Genomic DNA, 24,417 nt, shown 5'->3' with positions numbered 1-24,417 from the left:
TAACACCTTTCTTATTTAACAGAGGAACCCTGGAGATGCAGTGCCCCAATTCAAAAGCACGGTGACAGTGGCGAGCATTCCAGTCTAGGTGGCAGGCCCGTAGGGAGGTTATTTTTGGTCCAGGGCTGGGGAGTTTATGTGACTTTCTAACCATGCCATGCAGCCAGCTGCTTTCCTCCTGGGGGGTCCCTGCCCCTTCCGCAGGCAGCCCAGAGACAGTTCCCATCAGAGGCAACGTGGGCAGGGCTCAATACCACCACTGCCCGAGTGACAGGAGGGCTCCTCTCTCTCCGGGGCTCCCTCCCTCCCCACACACACACCTTTCTTTCATGGCATCAGCTCCCTTTAGGATACCTCCCTTGAATAAAGGTCAGTCATTGTCTCCTTTATCTCCTTCACCCCAGGCAAGTCATGGCTTTGCTGCCTGCTGGCTTTTCCTCTCTTTTTTTCCATTTCTTCTTTCTCCTTTGACATTTATCGCTGCTACAGTCCATTGGAAATCCTGAAATTCCACTGACAGTTTACCCAAAGCTGGGGATTGGAGGGTAAGAAGCCTAGAGTCCAGAGCAATTATTTCAGAATGTTTTTATGCTACACACACACACACACACACACACACAGCGCATCACCACCAACACAGCGAACAGCTGGTGTAATGGCTCACCGGGGTTGCCTCACCGTGATAGGCCTGCACGGAGGATGGCCGATTTGACTCTCCATCCTGCCTCCTCCCAGCCAGACTGAGGATTATCACCAGGTAACAAAACCCAAAACCATTTGGAAAGGATTAATACTAATCTCTCAAGCACACACAGTCTCCTTTGCTTAACCTTCCAGTGTTTCGTTCTCCATCTGTTTTGCATATGTTCAAGAATTTTCCCTCTTTCATGTAGACTAGAGTGCAGACTGGATTAACACCTCAGTTACTAACTCCAAGTTTTGAGTTTTGTGGTTTCATTGCTGTGCCTGGTTTTGAAACCACCCTATTGGGTTCTGGGGTCCTCAGAGCACCATAGGGAACTCTCATGGGAACCGGGATATTTTGTGGTTTTTTTGAGGGAAATGCAGCAATAGGTGACATTGAGGGACACTAGCTCGAGAGAGTTCACAGTTCAGCAGTAGGCCCAACTATATTCTTTTTGTTATCGTTGCTAATCCTCACCTGAGGATATTTTTCCATTAATTTTTAGAGAGAGTGGAAGGGGGGGGGGAGAGAGAGAGAGAGAGAGAGAGAGAGAGAGAGAGATGGATTTGTTGCCTGCCTTCCTCACAAACCCTGACTGGGGCCTTGGATCAAACCTGCAGCCCAGGTATGTGCCTTTGACCAGGAATCAAACCTGCAACCCTTTGGTGCATGGACTGACGCTCTAACCGCTGAGCAACTATATTCATTTTTTTATAAAATTGTGTCTTTGCAAAGGTGGGTGTTTGGTGGTCATGATGATAAAAAGAAAATATTCAGTGTACAGCAGAAAATGCAACAGCAGTGCCCAATATGAGTCCAAGGTTGGAGATATGTGCAGTATACATATATCCTATTCATAAACTGTGACCTTTTAATAATGAAATGATAATGGCTTTTCTTTCAATTTATGTGTATGTTTTCAAATGTCAGTAATTATTAAGACATAAATACCTATTAAGCTGTTTGGATACAACTACTTAATATATAGAGCTATTGGGTATTTCTTTTGGCCTCGGGTCACCATGAAAAATTAACTGACATGCTCAGAGAACAGCTGAGAAACTGAGAAAGCTTGGAATCTCTGTGTGGCCTGTGGTGACCTCGCCCCACCTCATCCACCTCTAACATTCCCCTGTGCCTTCATCCTAGGCCTTTTCATAGTGCCCTGGGCGCTGCTCCCCAAACTTGCCATGCTTCTGGCCTCTAGGACCTCACACATGCTCTTCTCTGTAGGAAATGGCCCTTTCATTTCTTCTGTTTGAATGTGCCCTCAGATCACCTGTATTGCCATTATAACAGCACCCATCACACCGTATTGCATTTACTTGCTTGTACATTTGTTCCCCACTAGACAGTGAGCTTCTTGAGAGCAAGAGCAAATCTTGCTCACCTTGGTATACCCAGCATTGGGTGATTGAAAGAAAAGGGTTAAGTACGTTACTGGAGGCTTTGTTGAGAACTCTGCTGGGTAGATGCTGCCTTTTACCCTCTCCTCCACCAACAGTGCTACTATCCCTAACCTCAGCTGCATTCTCTGTCCTGCAAGAACGACGCCCAACCACGGGCCGACTAGCCCTTCTTCCCTGGGAAAATGTTCCTGTGATAGAAGGTTATCGATGGACTGGGACATGGAGATTTTGCTTGCCATACTCTGGTCTCCCTTTAGGAAGTGTGTGTGCTGGGGCCCTAAGGATGCAGTTCTAGAGTGGAGCACCAGGCCAGACACATCTGCATGCAAGCAACAGAGAGTCTCAATTCCTAAAGGAAGGTTTTTTTCACTTGGTTTGGTTTGGTTTGGTTTGGTTTGGTTGCTTGTTTGGAATCATAGCCTTATGCTTGTTCACATCGTAGGCCAGTGATGGCGAACCTATGACACGCGTGTCAGAGGTGACACGTGAACTCATTTTTTTGGTTGATTTTTCTTTGTTAAATGGCATTTAAATATATAAAATAAATATCAAATATATAAGTCTTTGTTTTACTATGGTTGCAAATATCAAAAAATTTCTATATGTGACACGGCACCAGAGTTAAGTTAGGGGTTTTCAAAATGCTGGCACGCCGAGCTCAAAAGGTTCGCCATCACTGTCTTAGGCCGAGAACTGCAGCAGCTCCGGGATCCTGGGGTAACTGGGCTTCCCAGTCAGGAGCTCAGGCCTTGCTCTGAATCCAAAGCAACAGCAGTGATGAACCTCACCCAGGATGACAAGGTTTCTTCCTCGCCGCTTCAAGCTCCTCTCTTCTGTGCTCACATTACCAACTAACCATCATTCTCTTTTTTTTTGCGGCAGTTTAACGTCCAAAGGGAGGGAATCTGATTGGTCCAACTGACCAGAGAAGTCTGTTTGAACAGAGATTTGCAGAACCTATAGCCTGGCTGTGCTTGGGTCAAATGTCTACCTCTTCTTGTTCAGTCTTGTGGGAAACTGTTTATTGCCTTCACTATCTGATAATCGTAGACAGAGAACCCCCGAAGGCTGGGTGCCTTTGAAGCCCTAGCAAAGCTCGGAGCTAGGCACCACCTCTGTTTGTCCAGACTGTGGTAGCTGAAACTACTCCCCCATTTATTATTATGTAAATCCTTGCTGATGGGCTAGTCTGCCTGTTAATGAGGGGTCCCCTGCCTAAGGGCTACTCCAGATCAATAAAAGATTGGAGCAGCCTGAGCATGGAAGGAAGTCCTTTGGGACTTGCTGCCTGGTGCCCCAATATTGCAAAATTATCTCATGTCTTTTTCTCTCATTTGTTGTGCGGCTCCTCTTTCAGATACCGAACCCTACTCCACGCAGAACGTGGAGGGAGTCTTACTCGACAAGTCTGCTGAGATAGAAGAGGCTCAGCAGCACCAGCATGATGATTCAACTGGAAGGAAGTTGATTCAATGGAATGGGAACTGTGAGTAGAGCAAATGCCTGAGAATTTGCTTCCTGGTCCATGTGGTCTTTCCAGTTGGGTAATACTCACTAGTAGTTTTCTCAACAACATTGCTTGTTTTCTTTCAGGATTCCTATTCTGAAATTGTCAGTTATGGTTTGTGCTCTGATAATGCTCAGACATCAAGCCATGGAGCCATTGGCATCAAGCACATCATTTAACATTTAACATACTAACAAGGGGACATTCTGTTTCCTTGTGCAAGTCTCTTCTCTCCTGGGTGCTCAGTTGTATTACCTGTGAAGGTGAGAATAAACATTCCTTTTCTACCCAAAGGGAGGGCAGAGTCCAGTTCACTAAGGTACTCTCTCACACCAAGAATAAAGGATTGAATAAAGGGTTCTACAGTGATCTATGAACTTAGAGTCTCCAGGCCACTGAAGCGGCATCTATATGCAGGATAAATGGATTAATGAGGTGGAAAAAGAACTTCTTAATTTGAACTATGAAACTCATTAAATAAATAAACCCTTTTAATTGGTATGTCGAAATAATTGAGGACTCTGTTCTTTCTCTTTGGCCTAAATCGGTAGGTATTTTGCATGGGTGTAGGCCAAGCCTGAATCTTCAATGAGGCCCTCCTGGGATTCAGGCACATCCCCAAGGCTTACTTCAAACCTGAATACTGAACTTTTCCCTACCTCTCCCATGAGACTGTGGTCTAAACCACACCTGGTCTCTGCCACTTCATTCTTTGATGTTTTAGATTGTTTACTCACAAATTTCACTTTCTTCTGAACTACTATCTCCTACACCTTCAACTTCTTTCCTTTGCAGCTTTTAAGCCCTATCCCAAATAGTTCTTTTGCCTAAACAAGCTTAAGCTTTGTCCAAAACCTAAATCACCTTCCTTTGTCCCTGCGTAACCCTCTAGTTCTCTTTCCATCCCTTATACCCAAGCTTCAGGAAAAGAATGGTCTGCATTCAGAGTCTCCATTTACCTAACATCCCATATGCTACCTATGGCAGGATGGCTTCTGCTCTCAACGCACCCCTGACCTCACTACAACCAGGGTTACAAGGAATCTCCTGACCTCCATCTAGAATACACCCTCTTGAGGTCTGACGTGCCTGACCCTGTCCATAGCCGCTGACCTCAACCTCATCTTCCTCCTTCCTCTCTGGTATCAGTGGTTCTCAAACCTCCAGGGGAGGGCTTGTTTGAAGATTATTGGGCTCCACTTCAGAGTTTTTGACTCCGTAGATCTGGGTTGGGGCTCTAGAACATGCCTTTTGAACAATTTTTATGCCAAAGTTGCTGGTCTTTGGGCCACACATGGAAAAACATTACTAGGGATGATTTCGCTTCCCCCAGCCTCACCTGCATTGGAACATTTGGCAGTGCCTTGAAACATTTTTAGTTGTTACCATTTGGGAGGTGGGGAGTTGTGTTCCTGAAACCCAGTGGGTAAAGAACTGGGACCATACTGAGTGTCCTAAAATGTATGGGACAGCCACACCTCACCCCCCAAAAAGAATCATCTGGCCAAAAATATCAGTGGTGCCAGGCAACCCTTGGGAAGTCCTGCTCTGCCAACTCTCTCTGTCTAGCTGGCCTCTAGTCACTGTCTCTCTATCTGGTCGCTCCCATCAGCCCTATGGTTTCACCTCCTACATATGTCTTAGCTGCCTTTACCTCTTTCTTTCCACTGTCCCTCCTTATTTCAGACTTCATCACCTCCTACGTGAATTGCTTACTGCAGTGGCTTCTTAAGCAGACTTTTTGATAACATGGTCATCCCTCCCAAATCGACTTGACTCCAGGAGCATAAGGCTGCCCCAGTTAAAGTCATCAGTGCTTCCCCTCCCCACACAGTGCCTCTGTGAGAAGACCTCAGACCCCTGTAACACAAGAGCCCTCCTAGGACTGCCTGCTGCCAATCTCACCAGTCGCATCTGCCCTACTGCTTCCTCCCTGCACCACAGGCTTCTGCCCTGCAAAGCTAAATACAGTCGCCCAAAGGGGCCACCAGCTGTCTCGTCTCCAGGCACATACTCTGTTTCCTCTATCTAGAAGTCACTCTCTCTATCTCTGCTTGGCTAATTCTTTTCCAACCTTTAAGACTCAGCCACCCCCTCCAAAGAGCCTTCTCTGACCCTCTTCACCTGCTGAGTTAGGTGTTATACCTGTACCCGCCTATTCTAATATTTATCCCACAAAAGGAGCAGAATAGCATAGGACTAAGCACGATGACTCTGAGCTGAAAGTCCAGGATTTGAATCCCAGTTCTGATGTTTCCTAGCTGTGACTTTGAATAATCTATTTGACTATTTTTGGCCCAGTTTCCTTATCTGTAAAAAGGGGCTAATACAGTAGCTACCTCATTAGGTTGTTGAGGATCAGATGAGTTACTGTACACGTAAAGCACTTAGAACAGGGCTTAGCAACTAGTGAAATATTGCATAGAGCTGGCCATTGTTATTGGTGTCCACTTGTCTATTTACTGCACTGGACTGTAAACTTGGTGAGGACAGCACTATGTGTTTGGTTTGAGGCTTTGTACCTCAGGCAAGGATAATGGTGTCTGTTATTCTTCTCTGTCACTTCATAATGTAAAGCTATACTGAAATAATGAATTTATGGAAAGTATAGAGTTATCGTCTATATATACGTAAAAATTTAAGTGACTGAATGACCAAATGACAAAATGGCAAAATGACCAGCCGACCAGTCACTATGATGCACACTGACACCAGGGGGCAGACGCTCAATGCAGGAGCTGCCTCCTGATGGTCAGTGCACTCCCACAGCAGGAGCACCACTCAGCTGACCAACAGGTGCCAGATGCTGGGCTCATGGATGGTGAGTGCAGCTGCAGCAGCACAAGCCTCTCCTGCCTCCACAGCAGTGCTACCAAGAGGCGGCGGCAGGCGCAGCGGGGCTGGGATGAGGGGGAGTGGGCTCCTCCCTGGTCACCTGCCGCTTCGTGCACTACTACATCCCTCAGGGGATGTTCAACATCCCCCAAGAGGTCCCGGATTGCGAGAGGACACAGGCCAGGCTGAGGGACCCCACTGGTGCATGAATCTATGCACAGGGCCTCTAGTCAAATACAAAATATTTATTTTCTAACTCACTTTTGTTGTTGTTGTTGTTTTCAATGAGCCTGAAACAAGGGGAATTAGTCTGACCTATAATTATTTGCATACTGCTCTTCACAGAAGAGTTGGAGACAATGTTTAGAGAGAAATAAATTTGCTGGGGCTGTGAGGAGCTAGAACGCTAAAGGGAAATCATCTTACAGAGTCATGCTGGTTAATAATCAGCGTTTTCCAAGGAGTGTTCCGAATAATAATTGTTCCAGGTGGAGGCAATGTTTTGGGGGCATTGGGGAGGGGAGTGAGACTATAGTCAAATACATTTGGCAAATACTGGATTGAGCACATCTAGACAAGTTTCTTTGTGGTTCTACTTTTCAGTCTTTAATAAGCTAATGATGACCATGAATCTCTAAGAGGGGATCTCAGATGCATCTAGGGGACAGAATTTCCCAAAGTTATTTGACTTTAGAACCCTTTTCCATCAAGTGCCTTGGAAAACAACGATTTCATGATCCACACTTTAGAAACACAGAGTGGGAAACACTGGTGCAGTCCATCTTTTTTATTTACAGACATTGAAGGTAAGGTACAGAGAAATTAAATAACTTGCCCAAAATAACTCAGTAAATTGAAAGTTAGCAGTATTTCAAAGAACAGGGAAAATTGAATGAATAAAGCACTAGATTGGAATCCTAAACCAATTTTGTCCCTGCTCTCTGACCTTGAGCAAGTTGGATCACAACTCTGAGTTTAGCTTTTTCATCTGTAAAATAAGAGACTGGAGGATATAACTTCTAAAGTCCCTTCTTACTCAAAGATTCTAATGTTCCATGGTGGGGAAGGAAGCATTCACCCCAAGAATTACTCTCTTTTTCTCTATAAAAGAGATCTTGTTGACAAAGGCCTGCCATTCCTGGCAGAATTGTCCATTTAATACCAACTGTTTTGTTTTTGTTTTTGTTTTTTCCCTAAGTAAATAGAGAAACCACGGAGGAAAGAACAGTGCAGAGAGAAAGGATCCAGAAATAGCTTTTTCCAAGCCGGAGTCAAGCAGGAGCCTCAACCTGGCTGGAGATGTCCACTTTGCTTTTGGGAGATGCCAAAGTTGTCTCCTGAATCAAAGAGGATTTTAAGAGGATCACAAAAATTATTTAATGTCCTCTGAGCTGCTCTCTGGCCCGGGCCCAGGAAACTGTTATTGTAACTGAGACGTCGGGGCATTTGGCAGTCTTATGTTCTTGTTTGGCCTGGTACATCTCTTTATTTATTAAAGCCTCTAGGCTCTCAGGCCATGGTTCAGTGTATTAATTTATGTTTGTCTCCCTAGATAAAAGACGAATTTGAATACCTCCAGCTTCAGTATAACTCAGTTTGCCACCAAGATATTAACTCTGAAGATTTTTCTTTCCTCTTCTTTCTTATTAAGTCTGTAAAAGGTATTTAGGGCTCATGATAGGCAGAATGTCAAAGTCCCACACCTTCCCCTTCACATGCCACTCCCTTCACTATGAAGAATAGGATTCTCAGTTGTTGTTTTTTTGTGTGTGTGATTTTTAAATCCTTATCCAAGGACATGATTTTTTATTGATTTTTAAAGACAAGAAAAGAGAAGGAGAGAGAAAAACATCAATGTCAGAAAGAAACATCGATCAGCTACTTCTGACATGCACCCTGCTCAAGATCAGACCCACAACCTAGATATGTGCCCTGACCAGGAACTGAACCGGCAACCCTTCAGTGCACAGGACATCGCTCCAACCGAGCCATACCAGCCAGGGCTGACTCTCAGTTTAATTCAGCCAGTTGTAAGTTAATTCAACAAACCAAATATTATTTGCATTCTAATTAAATGCAAGCCACTTGCTAATGTGAATTAAATAAGACCCAGTTTCTGACTTCAAGAAGACAGGAATATACTGGGGAGACAGACATGGACACAAACCTCTGCAGAGCTAGGGGTAAGTACTAAGAAGGATGTGGGGGAGGGAGTGGCATCCCTGCCTGAGAGGCACAGGGTGAGGGGAAATTTCTGGAGAAGGGTGCTTGACTTGGGTCCTGAAAGATGGACACGAGTTTGCCAAATGTAGATAAGTGTGTGTCCTAGCCTGGGTTGAGGCATGATGAAGTAAAATAACATTCCATGCTTAGGGAACCTCAAATAATTTCAGTTGGCTTAAACATGGGATGAGTGAGAAGAGGTGTGGACGTGAAAAAGGGGTTAGGTCATGGTGAGGTCTGACGTGCCTGACCCTGTCCATAGCCGCAAATTATTTAAAAATAATTTGCAAAACACCAGGAACTCTATAAGCCAGGTATAAAGACAAATTTTCCAAGAGGACTTTGCAATAATTGGCTCTATAAAGTCAACCTTTGTTTCTTAAAAATGTTTGGTCATATCTGATTTAATGAGCATCATTCTCAAATATGACAGTCCAGGTAAAACCATGGTTGTATAATTAATATTTGCAATTATGTCCTGCTAACAAGAAAGATTGATCATTTTTTAACCTTTTCATATCCTCATATTGCCAATAAAAGAGAATACTTAATAATTCTTGAATTCTAGAGTGGAGAAAAAAATAAAATGTGGCATTTATGCTTATAAAAGCAAAATTTATTAAATTGTTATGAGTTTAGAAAGCTTAAACAAAAGACACGTTAAAGGTTTCCTTATGTCCAGAAAATACCAAAAATATTCTTAACACAATCATTCTTTTTTTTAAATTTAAATTCTTTATTATTTAAAATATTACATATGCTTCCCCCCCCCCCCCCATTGACCTCTCCCCGGCCACTCCCACCCCCCACCCCCAGCCAGCACATGCCCTCACCCCCTCTACTGCCTGTGTCCATTGGTTATGCTTATATACATGCATACTAGTCCTTTGATTGATCTCTTACCCCCCACTCCAAACCTCCCTTGCCTTCTCTCTGAGATTTCGCTGTCTGTTCAATGCTTCTATGTCTCTGGAACACACAATCGTTCTTTATCATCCAGTCCTTGTAATTAATTCCTGTTCTGCTCCATCTTGGATCAACAATCTCTTGAACTTATCTGTTGTTGTTGTTGTTTTTAATATATTTTTATCAATTTCAGAGAGGAAGGGAGAGAGAGAGAGAAACATCAATAATGAGAGAGAATCATTGATTAGCTATCTCCTACATGCCCCACACTGGGGATCAAACCGTGACCTCTTGGGTTCATAGGTCAACACTCAACCACTGAGCCACTGCAGCAGGGCCTGTCTGTTGTTTCCTATTGTCTTGGAGACCCTGACTCAGTCTGCTTGTCTCTAAGTTGTTGAAGTGAGGCCTTCAGAAGCCTGTGCCCAAAAGTACCTACAAAGTCCCTTTCCATGGGGCCCTTAGACAGTCCTTCATTGAAGAATGAACAGGCAAGACTTCTCAGAGAAGCATCAGAGTAAAATAAAACTTATCTGGAGATGACAAAAGACTCAACATGGTTGTGGTTATTTTTTTACTACTGACCATTCTCAAATGTGAAAGATCTGATGAAAGTTTATTACAAGAATAATGCATCTGACAGCAAATTTGGATGTTTCTTTGGTGTGTAAAACAAAATAAAGACAATCCAGAGCAAGTTTTTTAGTATCTATAAACATAATGACTAATCCTATTTTTCAAGAAGAGTGGATAGTGCATCTAATTTTTAAAAATAGATGAATATAATCTTTACAGAGAAAAATCTTCAGGTATAAAGCATATAATAATCCTGAAACATAATATACCATTAACATTAAGTGCATAGAATGAACCAAGAGTATCTTGAGAACATTGAGTCAAGAGATTCAGAGTGTCTGGAGTAGGTTCTAAACTCCTGAATATTAATAAAACTCCAGAGCTAAGGCAGGTGAATCCTCACTTGAAAACCATTGGCCTGGATGCTACATTCACATTAAAGAAGTAAAGTGTGATCAAGTTAACATTTAAAAAATGAGTGAAATTATGACTGATAACATTATACTGTTGTTATCTGATATCAGACAAAGCAGCACCAGGAGCCTGATAAGTGAAAATACGTCATGGGCAGTGAGGGCACTGACAGTTCTCTAGGAACTTCCCATATAGCACATCATTTCGAAATACTTACATCAGTAGCATTTTCCCCATAAAGATTTAACCTGAGGAAGTAAGTATTTTTTCTGATTTGACAATTTTTTTCATGCAACTCATCAACAGTAACATATCAAGCCCTAATTATTTCTAGCACTTCTCTTTTTACAAGGTGAAAGAATAAATTGTTTGTAATTTTCTGGGGACCCTCTGAGAAATTTAAAAGATATTATTTAGAGTTCAATTTAGAATGACAAAATATGGAAAGTTGTCAGGAGGTCTGAAGATAGGATCATGAGTTACAGAGAATAGTACTTGGTGATCAATTTAATTAAAGTGACAATAACATTTTAAAAATAAATATAGACAGTAGCATGATGGTAAAGAACCTTAATTTAATTTCAAAGCAAAAAGACTTTGCTCTCTTAAATAATCAAGGTCATGCCAAAGTCAACATAAAACAGGACATGAGTCTTATAATACACAGAAACTTTGTTTCTGGGCAGATTACAAGGTAAGAGTCACCTCTATAACCTCTTATCCAGAGCAGACCCATAACCTCAGAATTTTTGTCATTTTAATTGAGAGAAAGCCGAATTCCAGTTTTGCATCAGTTAAGTACAACAATTGACACCCTTTGGTGTTTTGAAATTTTATGAAGATATCATAAACCTTAGCCAGCTTCAACTATGGCAAGTAAAATTCCCTTTCTGCACACTTTCTACAACTTTTTATACCTTTGTATTCATTTTTTTCATAAACTCTATTTTAGGACAAAACCACTCTTTTTTTAAAACAAAAACAAAAACACATTCTCCTTAGTATAATTTCTCAAAGTGGCAAGAAATGAACAAAGTTATTCAGACACAAAGATGTAATCAAACAGGAACTTTGGAAATATTCTGTTTAGGTAAGTGCTTATGTATCTCTAAACCAATGAGCATAGAACTCTTTTAAGAGATTTTGTCATCTATTTTGAAAATACCATCTACATAGAGGAATATATTTTTAAGTAACAGACAAATAAACATGCAGATATAGGTAGAGAGCTTATAGCTTCAATTTTGAAATTGCGACCATGGGTCAAGGATAAACCCAGAAATATCAAACTCACTGGTTCACATCAAAGAGCTGTTCTCTTCTCATTGTGCACTAATTCTTAATTGATTGGAGCTCAAAATAGACAAATTGACAAACAAACAGGAAAGAGTAATAAGCCAAATTATTGACCATCTCTTGCCCAGCAGAGACAAGGCTTTATGAACCATACATCCATTTACAGAGATCACTAATGGCCAGACCAAAAGCTCACCCTAGAATCCAAGCAAGTACTCAAAATCATTTTCTTACCATACTACTAATGGAAAAGAGTCTGGAACATAGGACAAGTCAGACTCACTTTTGGGTCCCCAGGTCGCCAGTCAAGAAGGGAACACAGAGGTCTAAGTACTGGTTAAATGGGTGGAGTAAATGATGACCAGAAGCAGAGGCCCAAAGCCAACCAATTGGTGACACCAAACTGTCAAAGACAAATGTGCTGGACAGTTAAGGAGATGAGTTTATTTACACAATTGCAATAAGGAGAACATCCATTAATGAGGAATCACAAGGAAAAGGAAGGTTATCTAGGGTTTCATAGAATCACATGACAGAATAAGTCACATGGGGAGGGGACGGTTCTTTGCCTTTAGCTGTTTTCTGGAACACAAAAGGGTGGGGATTTCAGAAAATTAAAGAGTAGAAGAATTTCAGAAAACAGGAAGATAAGAGGACCAGGGAAAAGTGAGGCTGGAGAGATGGCCAAGGACAGGTGTGGAGGGCCCTTGAGGCCTCTCTCACAGTTAGAACACAGTCTAGAGGGATAAGTGTGCCGGGAGCCGGTCCATGCTTGCTGTTTCAAGGGACCTGGCACATATGGCATACTGTTCTTAATATGTTTGCTCACCTTCTTGGCACTATGTGTTTTAACCAAGGTCTCCTCTCTGAGAAAGGTTGTTTCCCCAGGTAGGGATTTTCCCCTGAAGTTAGGGAGGGAATAAAACCTCTTAACTAAGTGCCAGGTGGGTAATTAATCACTTTAACTAGGAACAATCATGCTTAAGCTACATAATCTTTACTCCCTGGAATGGAGATAAGAAACGCCCTAACCTTTGAAATAGAGATTGATAGGATTGGAATCAACTGGTATAAATACAGATGTAACAAGACAGAACCAAGAGAGACAGAACCTAGGCACAGAACCTACACAGAACGTTCTCTAGAGACAGAAGAACTTCGCTGGAGAGAACATGGCAAAAGATCCTGGACAGAAACTGGCCTCAGAACCTAGAGACAGAACCTAGCGAGAGAACATGGCAAAAGATCCTGGACTGAACCTGACTACAGAAATTGGCAAGAGAACCTGACTAGAACCTGGTGACTGAACCTGGCTGGAGAACCTGGACAGAACCTGGCTGGAGAACCTAGCAAGAGAACATGGACACAGAACCTGGCTGGAGATCCTGGCTAGAGATCCTGGCTAGGCTGCTGATCAACTGAACACTGTCTCCATGTCCTTCATTCTTCGCCGGCTCCGTCCACGCCTTTGGGAACCCCTGGACCTGCTGGGGTTGGACCCCGGCATAAGTGAAGGGTTTGGAATTAGGGGTGTGATGCCACCTTGCTAAGAGCCTGATCCTTGTGCTCAAACTCTCTGGCTTTGGATCCAGATGTTGCCACCCGTTGGTTCTATGGTTTTGCACTTCAGTTGTAAAATGATGTGAAGAGCATCTGTTTTGGGATTTTGTAATATAATACAAGTACTCGGATTTATTTCTGGCATGTAGAATTAGCTATCATGACTACCAGGACCTCAATCATTGCTACTTTTTTATGTTCTTTTGGGCTAAGTGTTACTCTCTGAGAGCACTGACAAGCGGACCTCCAATATTCCCCTGTAGGAGTGGCTCAGGGGCCCCAGTCTGGCTGGATGTTGTGAGATGGGTAAGGTCTTGACTTAATATAACTATGCAACTGCAAGAGTGACTAAAGTCAACTGATCAAATTAAATACTGGATTTTTGGAGGTTGGGATGGAGTAAAGTCTGGCCAGTGCCACCCTTATTGTGTGGGGTGGGCAAGAAATAAGCCTGGCTAAGGGCTATTGCAAGGGCTGGCACTGTATAGCTCCAGGAAGCTTCTTTTTACATTAGTATCTTCCCAGTGGCCCTGCAGTGAACGCAGGGGACGAAGGTCAAATGAGCAGGCAGAGGACTGAGGGCCTAAATACTGTATGTCTGAGGCTTGGAGTGCACAGAAAGTCACAAAGCAAAAGCAAAGCTTTGAGTGTGTTTGTCAAAATGTATCATCAAAATATGGGAAATTCAAAGAAGAGCAACAACTCAGCTTCCTCATAAGAAAAGACACACAAAAGTAGATTTTAAGATTCTTTTTTTGTTTGTGTTTAAATAGTTCAACATATTTTAAAAGCAAACTTACAGGAACAGCACAGAAGACAGTCAGCATTGAACACTTGTACTTGCAGCCAGGGCAGTGTGGTAGCTCAGCTGGTTGGGCATCATCCTGTGCTCTGAAAGGTTGCCGGTTCAATTCCCAGTCAGGGCACATGCCCGGGTTGCCCATGGTCGAGCCAAATGCTGGCATTGTCTAGAAAAATTTAGCAGGTTTATTTATATTGTTATACAGTTGAACTGCTGAAAGTTGCTCAATGAAACATTTTGACTTACACGAATGCTTTACGTCCCTGCATTTACATTTAAAAATTCACACACAAATGAAAATGGAAAACCTGCCTATACCTGATTTCTGTCCCCTATTTCCCACTTGCAATCACATACTTAGGTACCTTTGACCCCGTGGAATAAAAATATCTGATGTTCAGAACTACCTATAACAGGAAGAAGAGAATGTTTTTTAAAGAATGTTTCCCATCACAGTGGATTCTTAAGCACATGCTCCATCTCGCGGCATACTGGCTGGATGTCTGTGGCATAGTCGTTACACGTTTGGCTTGGGCAGCACACAGGTTGGTCTTCAAAAAGGCCAACCAGACAGGCCTCACTTGCCCCTGTAGAGTCCAAATAGCTGCACTCTGGGAGGCAGATCTGTTTTTAGTCCTGAGCAATTTCTCACACCAGATGCTGGAAGGGAAGTTTGCTAAAGTACCATGGTACCATGCCTGTAACGATGTGTTTTCTTTCCTCCTCCAGTAGAGGGCACACTCTTACCAAAGAGGGCTGTGATAATCAGTTGCTTTCTTGGTGCTTTACCACTGGTGGATTTGGGGGCAGTCTACTTTATATGAGCCATGGTATAGGGACTTCGTTACTTACCCCCCTTCTCCTTGGGCTGGAGTTCCGCGAGCTAGAGGCAGCACTGCGGTTAGAGGGTGATGGTAGCGGCCAATTTTAAGATTCTCATTTGACAGAGATTGTTCCAAAACTTTCATTAGCAATGCCAATTTGATTTGCTTCTAATTATAAACCCAGGTGAGCTGGTGAATTATTATAGAGCACAAGGTCTCTCAAATTACTGTTCAAGCGCCTGCTGGCTCCAGACAAGGGCCACCAGCATGCTCAAAGCCAATTCTGCCCCCCGCCCCACTCAAGAATGGGACTCCTGGGGCCTAGGACACATCTGAGAGAAAGGAGGCAGGGACCACCATCTCTTGAAGTCATACCAGCAAAATACCCATTCTTTTCATAATTGTCATGGATGCAATTCATAGACTGAAACGTTAGGATGAAATGTCACACACAACTCACCCCTCAGCTCCTGCAGCTGAAGAGAGGACAAAGGAAAACACAGAGCCCCGAACAATTATGGCAGAAACATCCATATTAAATTGCCTCTTTCCAGGTTCATTTGGGTAGTGTCACAGTTTGCTTTGCAGCAGGGTCGAGCCTTGCTTCCAGGGGCAGAAATGTTTTGCACAAATGGATTGTTCGTCCTGCAGGCAGTTGAAGTTCACTCCATCACTGTGAGAGCCATGGCTTTCAGAGTTTTTGACCGTGACCCAGTGTAAGAAATGCACTTTATATTATGACCCAGTGCACACATCTATAACGGGAGCAAGGTTTCTGCCGCGTAAACACTCCCAGCATGGCTCATTACCAGCTATCAGCCTGGTGCCCCTGAACCGCTGAATATGGACTTGAGAAGAGGTGCACACAATTGGCTGTCAGCACACAGCTGTCACACACACACAACAGCAACAACAACGACAGCAATTATTCAGACTGCTGAGCTGGGAAACCCTCTCTAATCTGTAAATTCGTAAAAGACCACCACCCAACATCAGTCAATGTGCAATGCCTGAAGGTGTTCTTTACAGAATGCCCAGGTCTTCCGAGGGCATCTCTCAGTATACACGCCCTTTTATAATTTAGTTTTCTGTGGGGGATTTTCCAGGACAGGTGGGCCCTCTAGCTTGTCACCACCTTCTCTGGTTTTACTCTAATCCCTCTTTGCTTCAGCCCAGATGATATTTTTCTTGGAAGCAATTTTTACAAAGCACAGGAAAAGAAAGAGAGAAAGAAAGAAAAAAGAAAAAAAGAAAGAAAGAAAGAAAGAAAGAAAGAAAGGAAGGAAGGAAGGAAGGAAGGAAGGAAGGAAGGAAGGTTAAGTTTGCTACCTATAGAGTGAAGGGTGTATGTGTGTTAAAATTTACATGACTCTAGATATCCAAAACAGGTGGAATGGACAATGGTAGTTTTCCCGTAGGCCTTAAGTTATTGTGCAATGGAAGAACTGACTTGCTGAATAAGAAACCGCCCTACAAGTCAGTGGCATTCAACAATGAGCATTTATTTATGACCTCTGAGTATAAGCCCATTAGATTCTGCTCTTGCTTAACTGGGCTTAATTTGCTGTTTGTGGAGCTGCTGAAGGCTGCACTCTGAACTGGGTGTGGGTGGGGCAGCTTTCTCCACACAGCCCTGGCCATCTCCTGGGCCATGGGCCAGCAAGATAGGAGCGCTCCTTCTCCTGCCAATGGCAATAGTTCACAACCCAGGAGGAAGTCTGATGTGGGCTGGATGTGAAACTTCAGGGCCAGAGGCAGACAGTGGTAAACTGAATGAGGATCCTCCCAAATATTGCCCATCTAATCCCTGGAACCTGTGAATGTCCTAATATGCAGAAGGGCCTTTGCACCTATGGTTGTTAATGTTTCTTAGATGGACGGTTACCCTGGATTGTCTAGGTGGGCCTAAATATAATCGCAAGGATCCTTATAAGACAGAGGCAAGAAGGTCAGAGCAGGAGAAGGTGATGTGACAGAAGCAAAGGCTGGAGTGATGAGACAGGCAAAGGGTGCATAGCCTCCACAAGCTGGAAGAGGCCAGGAACAGATTCTCCTCAGGCCCTCCTGAAGGACCAGCTCTGCTGACACCTTGATTTTAGCCCCTTTAGATTCCCTTTGGACTGCTGACCTCTGGACCTGTAAGATAATAAGTTCGCAGTTATTTGTTCCAGCAGCAATTGGAGACTAATGTCAGGCTAGTAATACAATCTTATGTGGGAAGAAAGATAGTTTCCATTTTTTTTTTTATTTTACTTATAATGTCGCTTAAGAATTGTAATTGTTTTTAAAAGTATGTTTGTTATTTTTTAGGTATGTCCTGAGTGAACATTTGGCATTCTCAAATGTGATTTGACCCCATATTGTGACCAACTTGTCTTTCAAAAGAAGGTGTCTTTGCTTTAAAGATGAAAAGTCAGTGAGTGATATGTTCTGAAATACCAAAATGTTCTTATAAGCAACTTTTAACACAGTTTTAAAAATTATACATGATGGAGCAACCATTTTTACTGGAGGAGAGTTGGGGGTCTCCATAGGGAATTTTGCAGTTACATGTGCCCCTCCTCCCTCCTCAGTTTTGCTGGTGAGAAGCCAGGAAGTCTTCATTATAAACATAGAAAAGATGGGGACAGAGAAGGAGGAAAGAAAGGGAGCTGGAGATCTCAGAGCAAGACGCTCTGGAGCAGCAGTGTGGTGTGATCAGGTGGGTAGAGGGAGAAAGGGGAGTTTTATATATATATATATATATATATATTGCTGTAAATTGTACAAATGTATTTGGATCCTCTTTAAAGTTTTCAAGAACTGCAGAGTAAGGATATAACCAACTTGGGGATTTCTTCTGGTTGTTGGAAGATACATAGCACATATCTAGGATGTTATTTGAATCCTTCCTCAAGGGTTACTTTATCATTTAGGAATGCTTTAGTTTGCAGGTGTTAGAATAGTGGACCAATAATACCTTAACAAGGAGGGATTTGTCTTCCTCATATAACAAGGAGCCTGGAGGGTACATAGTGTGGGAATAGTCCCTCAGGGATCCAGGTTCTTTTCATCTCGTACTGAATCCGAGTGGCTCTTAAGCTTAGGCTTATGTCTTCTTGAATGATGGCTGCTGCTGTTGCAGGCATCACAACCCCATTCAAAGGCAGGAAGGATGGGGTGGCCAAGGTGAGGACCTATTTTCGCCCACCTTTCTATTAAAAGGGAACAAGTGATCTTTCCCAGAATCCCTCAGCAGACTCTCCCTTAGATGTCATTGACCAAGACTAGGTTATATGTCCCATCTACTTGTAGAGTTGAGGTGGAAAAAGCAAGAAACTGGCTTCCCATACTCTGTAGTTGAATGTAGACAGAGAATGAGACAGGGAATGGCTTTGGATGGCCATCCAACGGTGTCTGCTGTAAATACCCAGTCTCCTTTGTATTCAAGGGCTGCAGGCTGGTACGCAGCAGCTTCCGGAACTCAGCAAGGGCCACGACTCTTTGTCCCGAGGTCAACTCTCCAGAGAAAAGCCAAACTGCCAGCATTCCTCTCACAGTGGACTTCTCAGTGCTGAGGCAAATACGCGTCTCCTGGGCCGCCTTGCAGAATTTGCTATAGGAATGGATAAGTAGTCACACTTGATAAGTCTATTGGATCATTTTCCTAAGTTCTTGGATTCCTTCCTCTCAGAAAAGGTATTTCTGTCATCTTCCCTTATAAGAACTTCATTACAGGCTTTCAAGGCCAGCTCTAGATCCAGGCTATCTGATTTGAATCTCAACTTTACCACTTACAAGCTGCATGCGGGAAGTTGTTGAATGAAGTTCCTCAGCTTCCTCTTTTATAAGTAAGGTGATAATACGTACCTCAAAGCATATTCTTAGGATTAAATACCTTATACTATAAAAGCATGCTAAATAGTGCTTGGCACCTAGGAAGGGCTCTGTTGGTGCCAACTAGCATTGTTATTTCCGTACACTGGCCCCTGTGAGTCTAGCTTACAGTAGCCAACTGAGCAGTGCTGCTCCCATTGGGCAAATGAGCCTGGAATTTTGGTAACTGCCTCCATACCAATAGAGTCAGCCTGATCGAAAGCATGTTTTTCCTTCTCTGGTCTAGAATTCTCAGAATCCCTCACCACATGTATTCCCCAGATTTTTGCTTTTATAAATGAGCAGAAACGCACAATTCCTGTGATGGGTAAGTCTCCTTCAGGGTGTGTCTTTTCAACTGGTCTCCTGAGGTGCGTTAGGAACCTCGTCACTGCCTTCCTTTGGCAGGGAGGCCGGCGCCGGGCGCCAGGGGTGTGGAGCACATTAAGCCAGCTGAATGCTCATCTCTCCATTCGAGTCCTCAGGGTCCTATTCCGGTCTAGTCAGTGCCTTCGGTTTCAAATAAGAGAATGTGTAAGCTGTGAATTTAAGTGACTTTGTAATTCAGCAACCCACAAGGTCAAACTTCATTTTTAGTTTTTACCTATTTTAGTCCCCAGCTGCTAGGGGAAACAAATGTGTTGTTATTGTTGTTGTTTGTCTGTTTTAGAACTCATAGAAAATCCCTGCAATGCACGTGCTTTGAGCTGAGGACTTGGGAGTTTGAGCGAAGATATAAGGAGTTAGCGCTCATTATTCTCTTTCTTTAAGCTGTCCAATTCCATAAAACAAAACAGTCTCACCCCTATAGTCCTCAGCTGCTACTTGGTCTCTCCAAAGCTTAATTTCAACGGTGACTTCATTTTAGGCGATAATTTAATGTTTTGCTGCTGTATGCCACTGGCTGCCTGCATCAAAACCCTTTAAACCAGTTGGATTTTCAATCAGACTAGATAACCCATCCCTGATTTCTTCTGTTTCCCTGCGGGCTTGTGCCTCTCGATTCTAATGTATCCAACAGGCAACTGAACTACAAGCAACAAAAACTTACTCTGACTGATTTGAGGAGAAAAGGAATTTATTTAAAGGCAAGGTGGAGTCAGGCTCAGAGGCACATGCATTTGGAAACAACTTCTAAAATCATGTCTTAGCACTGGGAACGTGAAGACACGCTGCCCCTGCCACCATAAAGTAGACACCTCAGCTTACATTCTCAACACCATGCGTCTCTGGGTACCACACTAGCAATGCTGTCCTAAAAACTCCATCACCCACCTGCACCATCAGAGGCTTTACCTTCCATCAGGATTACATAGTAAATAATTCCCAAGCCAGAAGAGACTTCCGGTCCTGGGCAGGAAAAATACAATTCATTTGTTTATTTCACAGAAACCTGCGCTAAGACAGAATCTCCTGGGGCCCAGCTTTATTAGGTTTACACACACAATTGTTATTTTGTTGCTTGCTTATAATTATCCTACAATTTTAATAGGTCCAAAAATGTGGTTTGTGTATAGTACGTTAAGTATCCTCCTCAGTTCCTAGTGTACTCCTTCGGAGTGGTTTCTGTCCTGATGTTCATCTCTTCCTGGTCTCCTGTGGTGGGAAGCATAGGAGAGTGGGAAGATTTTAGGCTCTGGAGTCAGGAAATCTTTGGAGTCAATCCTGACTCTGGCCCTAAATAATGGTGCTTATCAGCGGGCATATTGCCCAGCTTTTAAAAGTCTTGGTTTATTATTTTAAAATGGATATAGTAAAATCTGCTCCATGAGTTGTTATGAGAAGAATATAATTCACATGGAACTTAGTAAGAGATGCTGAGAAACAGTGGACTTGATTACTATAAATTAAAATCTTAACTCTGGAGCAGAGGTTGGGTGGGACACGCTAGGACGCAGCGGCACCTCTGCTGGAGTTATCCAGGCTGAGCCTCGGGGTGTCTTTACAGCCTGTGGCCTGCAAGCCCAGGTGCGCAGGTATCCTTTAAAGCAGTGGTTCTCAACCTTCCTAATGCTGCAACCCTTTAATACAGTTCCTCATGTTGTGGTGACCCCCAATTTCATTGTTACAAATTGAACATAATTAAAGCATAGTGATTAATCACAAAAACAATATGTAATTATATATGTGTTTTTCCGATGGTCTTAGGCGACCCCTGTGAAAGGGTCGTTCGACCCCCAAAGGGGTCGCGACACACAGGTTGAGAACTGCTGCTTTAAAGCCTTGTCCCAGGCCTGATGCTGAGTTGATCCTGCCCTTGAACTCTGTAGACTAAGGTGACTATAGATTTGTAGTTTCCTCTTTTGTGTGTGGCAAATGATGAAGCCAGCGATCTCAGATTTTGAAATGGTTTTGAAAAAAATGAGGAAGATGAGAAAAGTGAATTTTTCCATCCATTGCAATTTGTTTGGGATCCACTGTCACTTGCTCTCGGAAGCATAACTCACCAGTGAAAAATGCTCAGCCTGTAAGTGAAGCTGCAATTTAAAAAAATAGCTTCCTTTGAAGATGAGTGAACTTTTCTAGGCTCTCATGCTGTTGCAATTGTGGAAATGCAGGAACTGAAAAACAGTACAAATTCAGCTCCTTTGGAATGACGGGCCTGGTGGTTTGGGACAGAGCCATCATCAGGGACTGCTCAACTGAGTGTCAAGCCAGATCCATTTTCAAATTCAGCACTTCCCTCTCCTTCCCCTGTGCCCCCTCAGTTTTCTCCTCTGCAGCCTCCATGCTCTCCTCTTGAAAAGCCAGGATTTAGTAATATTTGTGACTCAGATAATTCAGCAACCGAAATGAAAAAAGATCACCAGGTGCTAGTACGACCAATTATAAGTCATCATTCAAAAAATCATAAAAACAAAGATGTTCCAAACATATTGGATATTTTAAAGGATATGAATGAGATTAAACTTCAAATTATTGAATGGTCACCTGGAGCAGACCCATTCACAAGAGGAAAAGGCATAGTTCACATTGAGATACAGTGTCTGTAATATCCCAGGCACTTCAGCAGGAATTTGCATTCCAAGAAGACAGTTCCTTTGAGAAAGAAAATAGGTCTTGGAAGTCTTCTCCATTTTCTGGTCCAGACACTTCAAGGTTTGGACATCACATTTCACAGTCAGAAGAATAGGGAACTAAAAGAAGACTGACAAACACAAGAGGTGTTGTGCCCAAGGTGTGAACAATGCAAGCGGTACTTACACTTACAGAAATATGCTGCGTGACTTCCACTACATGTTAATCTTCTGTTAATGAAATTGAATGAAGTCTGTACACCAGGATGTATTAGTGCAGAGGTCTAAAAGGCTTGACTCTTAAGAATACTTGTCTCTGGTTTTGGAAGATCCACTAATTAACTGGTTACTGATGATAATTATGTATATTGATTTTTTTTTCATGTATGGTAATGTTACTGAAAGCTGAATAAACACATGGAATGATTTTCCTAAGAGTGAAATAGTAAATGACTTAATGTTTCTCATAAGAAAACAGTAGGATCTTACTGTAAGGTAACAGGAACCATTTTAATGGATTAAGAAATTAAGTAAGCTAAGTCTGTATTGTATCAATCAGCAAATGATAGTGTGTTTGAGTTTCTTGAAAAACAAGTTAATAAAGGAGTTATGATGTCCTAGTTTAAGAGCCTTTGAATCTTTTTAAATTTGGTAGTGATCTGGTTAACTGGCCTCCAGGACCTCTGAGATTTTTCAAGGAATATATTTTTTCATTAAGATAGCCAAAGTTTGAATCACGTAGGTTCATCCTCCTAAAAATTCTTCCTGGAAGTGGTAAAGAATTATTCTTAGAAACTGATTTGATAAATGCTAGTATTTAAAGACTCTTCTTCGTAAGTTTTGCCTGTGCTTGCTATATAAATATCTATGCCTATGATTTTATTACTTTTGTTCCTTATTACATTTTTACTGTTCCTTCATAAATAGAATGTAAAATAAATCTGCCTTGTAACTTGAAAACAAATAAAATCTTGATTCTGTAAGAAAAACAATTGAGATAGTATTAATTTTCCTCAAAGACATTGCAAGTATATTACTTATACAAATAAATGGTATATATAATACAAACATATTTTTATTATATGAAATATGTAAAATGTATGTACATATGAATATCATATTTTTACACTTTCTCTAAATACACATACATATTCATAAAAGTCCTGAAATAATAATCATCTGTAATGTCATCTATAGCAGTGGGTCTGCAAAGTATAAATGATTGACATCTTTCAGAAATCTGTAGGCAACCAGGTGGTACAAGTATTAACCATCCGTGGGACTTGGCTTCAAAGCAAATCAATTAGGATCAGAATCTGTACCTTCCTTATCCAAAGCACAGAAAGTCCTGACCACCAGATGTCACCATTCTTCTATTTCCCTCCCAATGCCAGAAGCCTTAGAGACAGTATTTTCTTCCAAGGGACCGAGGGAAATACGTGCCTCCCAGTATTCCGGGATTTCACCAAAAAGTCTTCTTAAGAGGAATCCTTCTGCCCATGCAGATTTCCTGTGGTTCTTGGGCATCACCTGGACAGTTTCTGGCAGCTGAGGATCCAAGTGGCTGATAATTTGGGGCCCATTTGATCAGAAAATGTTAAAGCCATTTCCTCCAGTTTGAAGTTAAGGGTAGAGTAGACTGACTTACTGTGCCTGGAGCTAGCTCAACAGAAGAGAGGCCACAGGGTGTTTCCTACTAAGATCTGAAGTCAGGAGACTTCCCTAATTAGGTAGGTGGCTTGAGAGCTCACTTACAAAATGAGGGAGTTGGACTAAGTCATTTCTAGGGTCCCAAAATTCCATGATTCTTTGTTTTTAAATCCTCTGCTGTGGGGTGGGGAGGGTGTGAGGGAGGTCAGCAGGGTCGGGTGACCTAAGTTCAAGAAAGATGACCCCAGGGAGGACAGTGACATGGGGATGGAAAAATCCTGCAGGGAACGAAAGGGAAAGTTGCACATAAACTCTCATGCAGCAACCTGACATAGTGACTGGAACACGGCCTGCAACTTGCTGGGGTGGGTTAGAAACCTTGTCATGTTCACCCCTAAGTTACCCGCCAGGCCACTCTCCTTGTATTCTAATACCCTTAACAATGATCTATCACCCTTAGTGATGTAAATGTACACATTCTCTCTCCTGGGCTTGGCTGGATGTAATGTCATGTCAGTGTTCTTTGTGGTGCTTTCAGGACATGGGGTGTGTTTTATTTCTTTTTTGAATTTACTACACTACAACGTTTACCTAGCTTATCTACAGTATTCATAAAATATAGGGGTGGGAGGGGGGAAGTGAAAGAGAAATGGAATTCATTTATTGAGCACCTACTATGTGCTAGGTGTTGCTAAGTACTTTACATTTATTTTATTTCTTCTTCAAAATAACCTCATGGGGAAAAAAAAAAAAACCCTACGAAGATAAAGTCATATGGTTAAGTGCTTGTCCAAGGTCACCAAAACCAAGTGTCAGAAACTCAGGCTGCTTCATTCTGCCAGGGTGGAGAGGCTCAGG

General features: G+C 42.5%; 1 pseudogene; it reads left to right on the top strand.

The window, feature by feature from the left end:
• The first annotated feature begins 18,142 nt into the window (after nt 1-18,142).
• LOC118662082 lies at nt 18,143-22,025 on the top strand (annotated as a pseudogene).
• Nucleotides 22,026-24,417: the final 2,392 nt, after the last annotated feature.

The sequence above is a fragment of the Myotis myotis genome, unplaced genomic scaffold (genome assembly GCF_014108235.1).
Source record: "Myotis myotis isolate mMyoMyo1 unplaced genomic scaffold, mMyoMyo1.p scaffold_m19_p_8, whole genome shotgun sequence".
In the NCBI taxonomy this organism is placed as follows: Eukaryota; Metazoa; Chordata; class Mammalia; order Chiroptera; family Vespertilionidae; genus Myotis; species Myotis myotis.
Note: the sequence above shows the minus strand (reverse complement) of the source record. Positions and strands in the feature narration are given on the sequence as shown.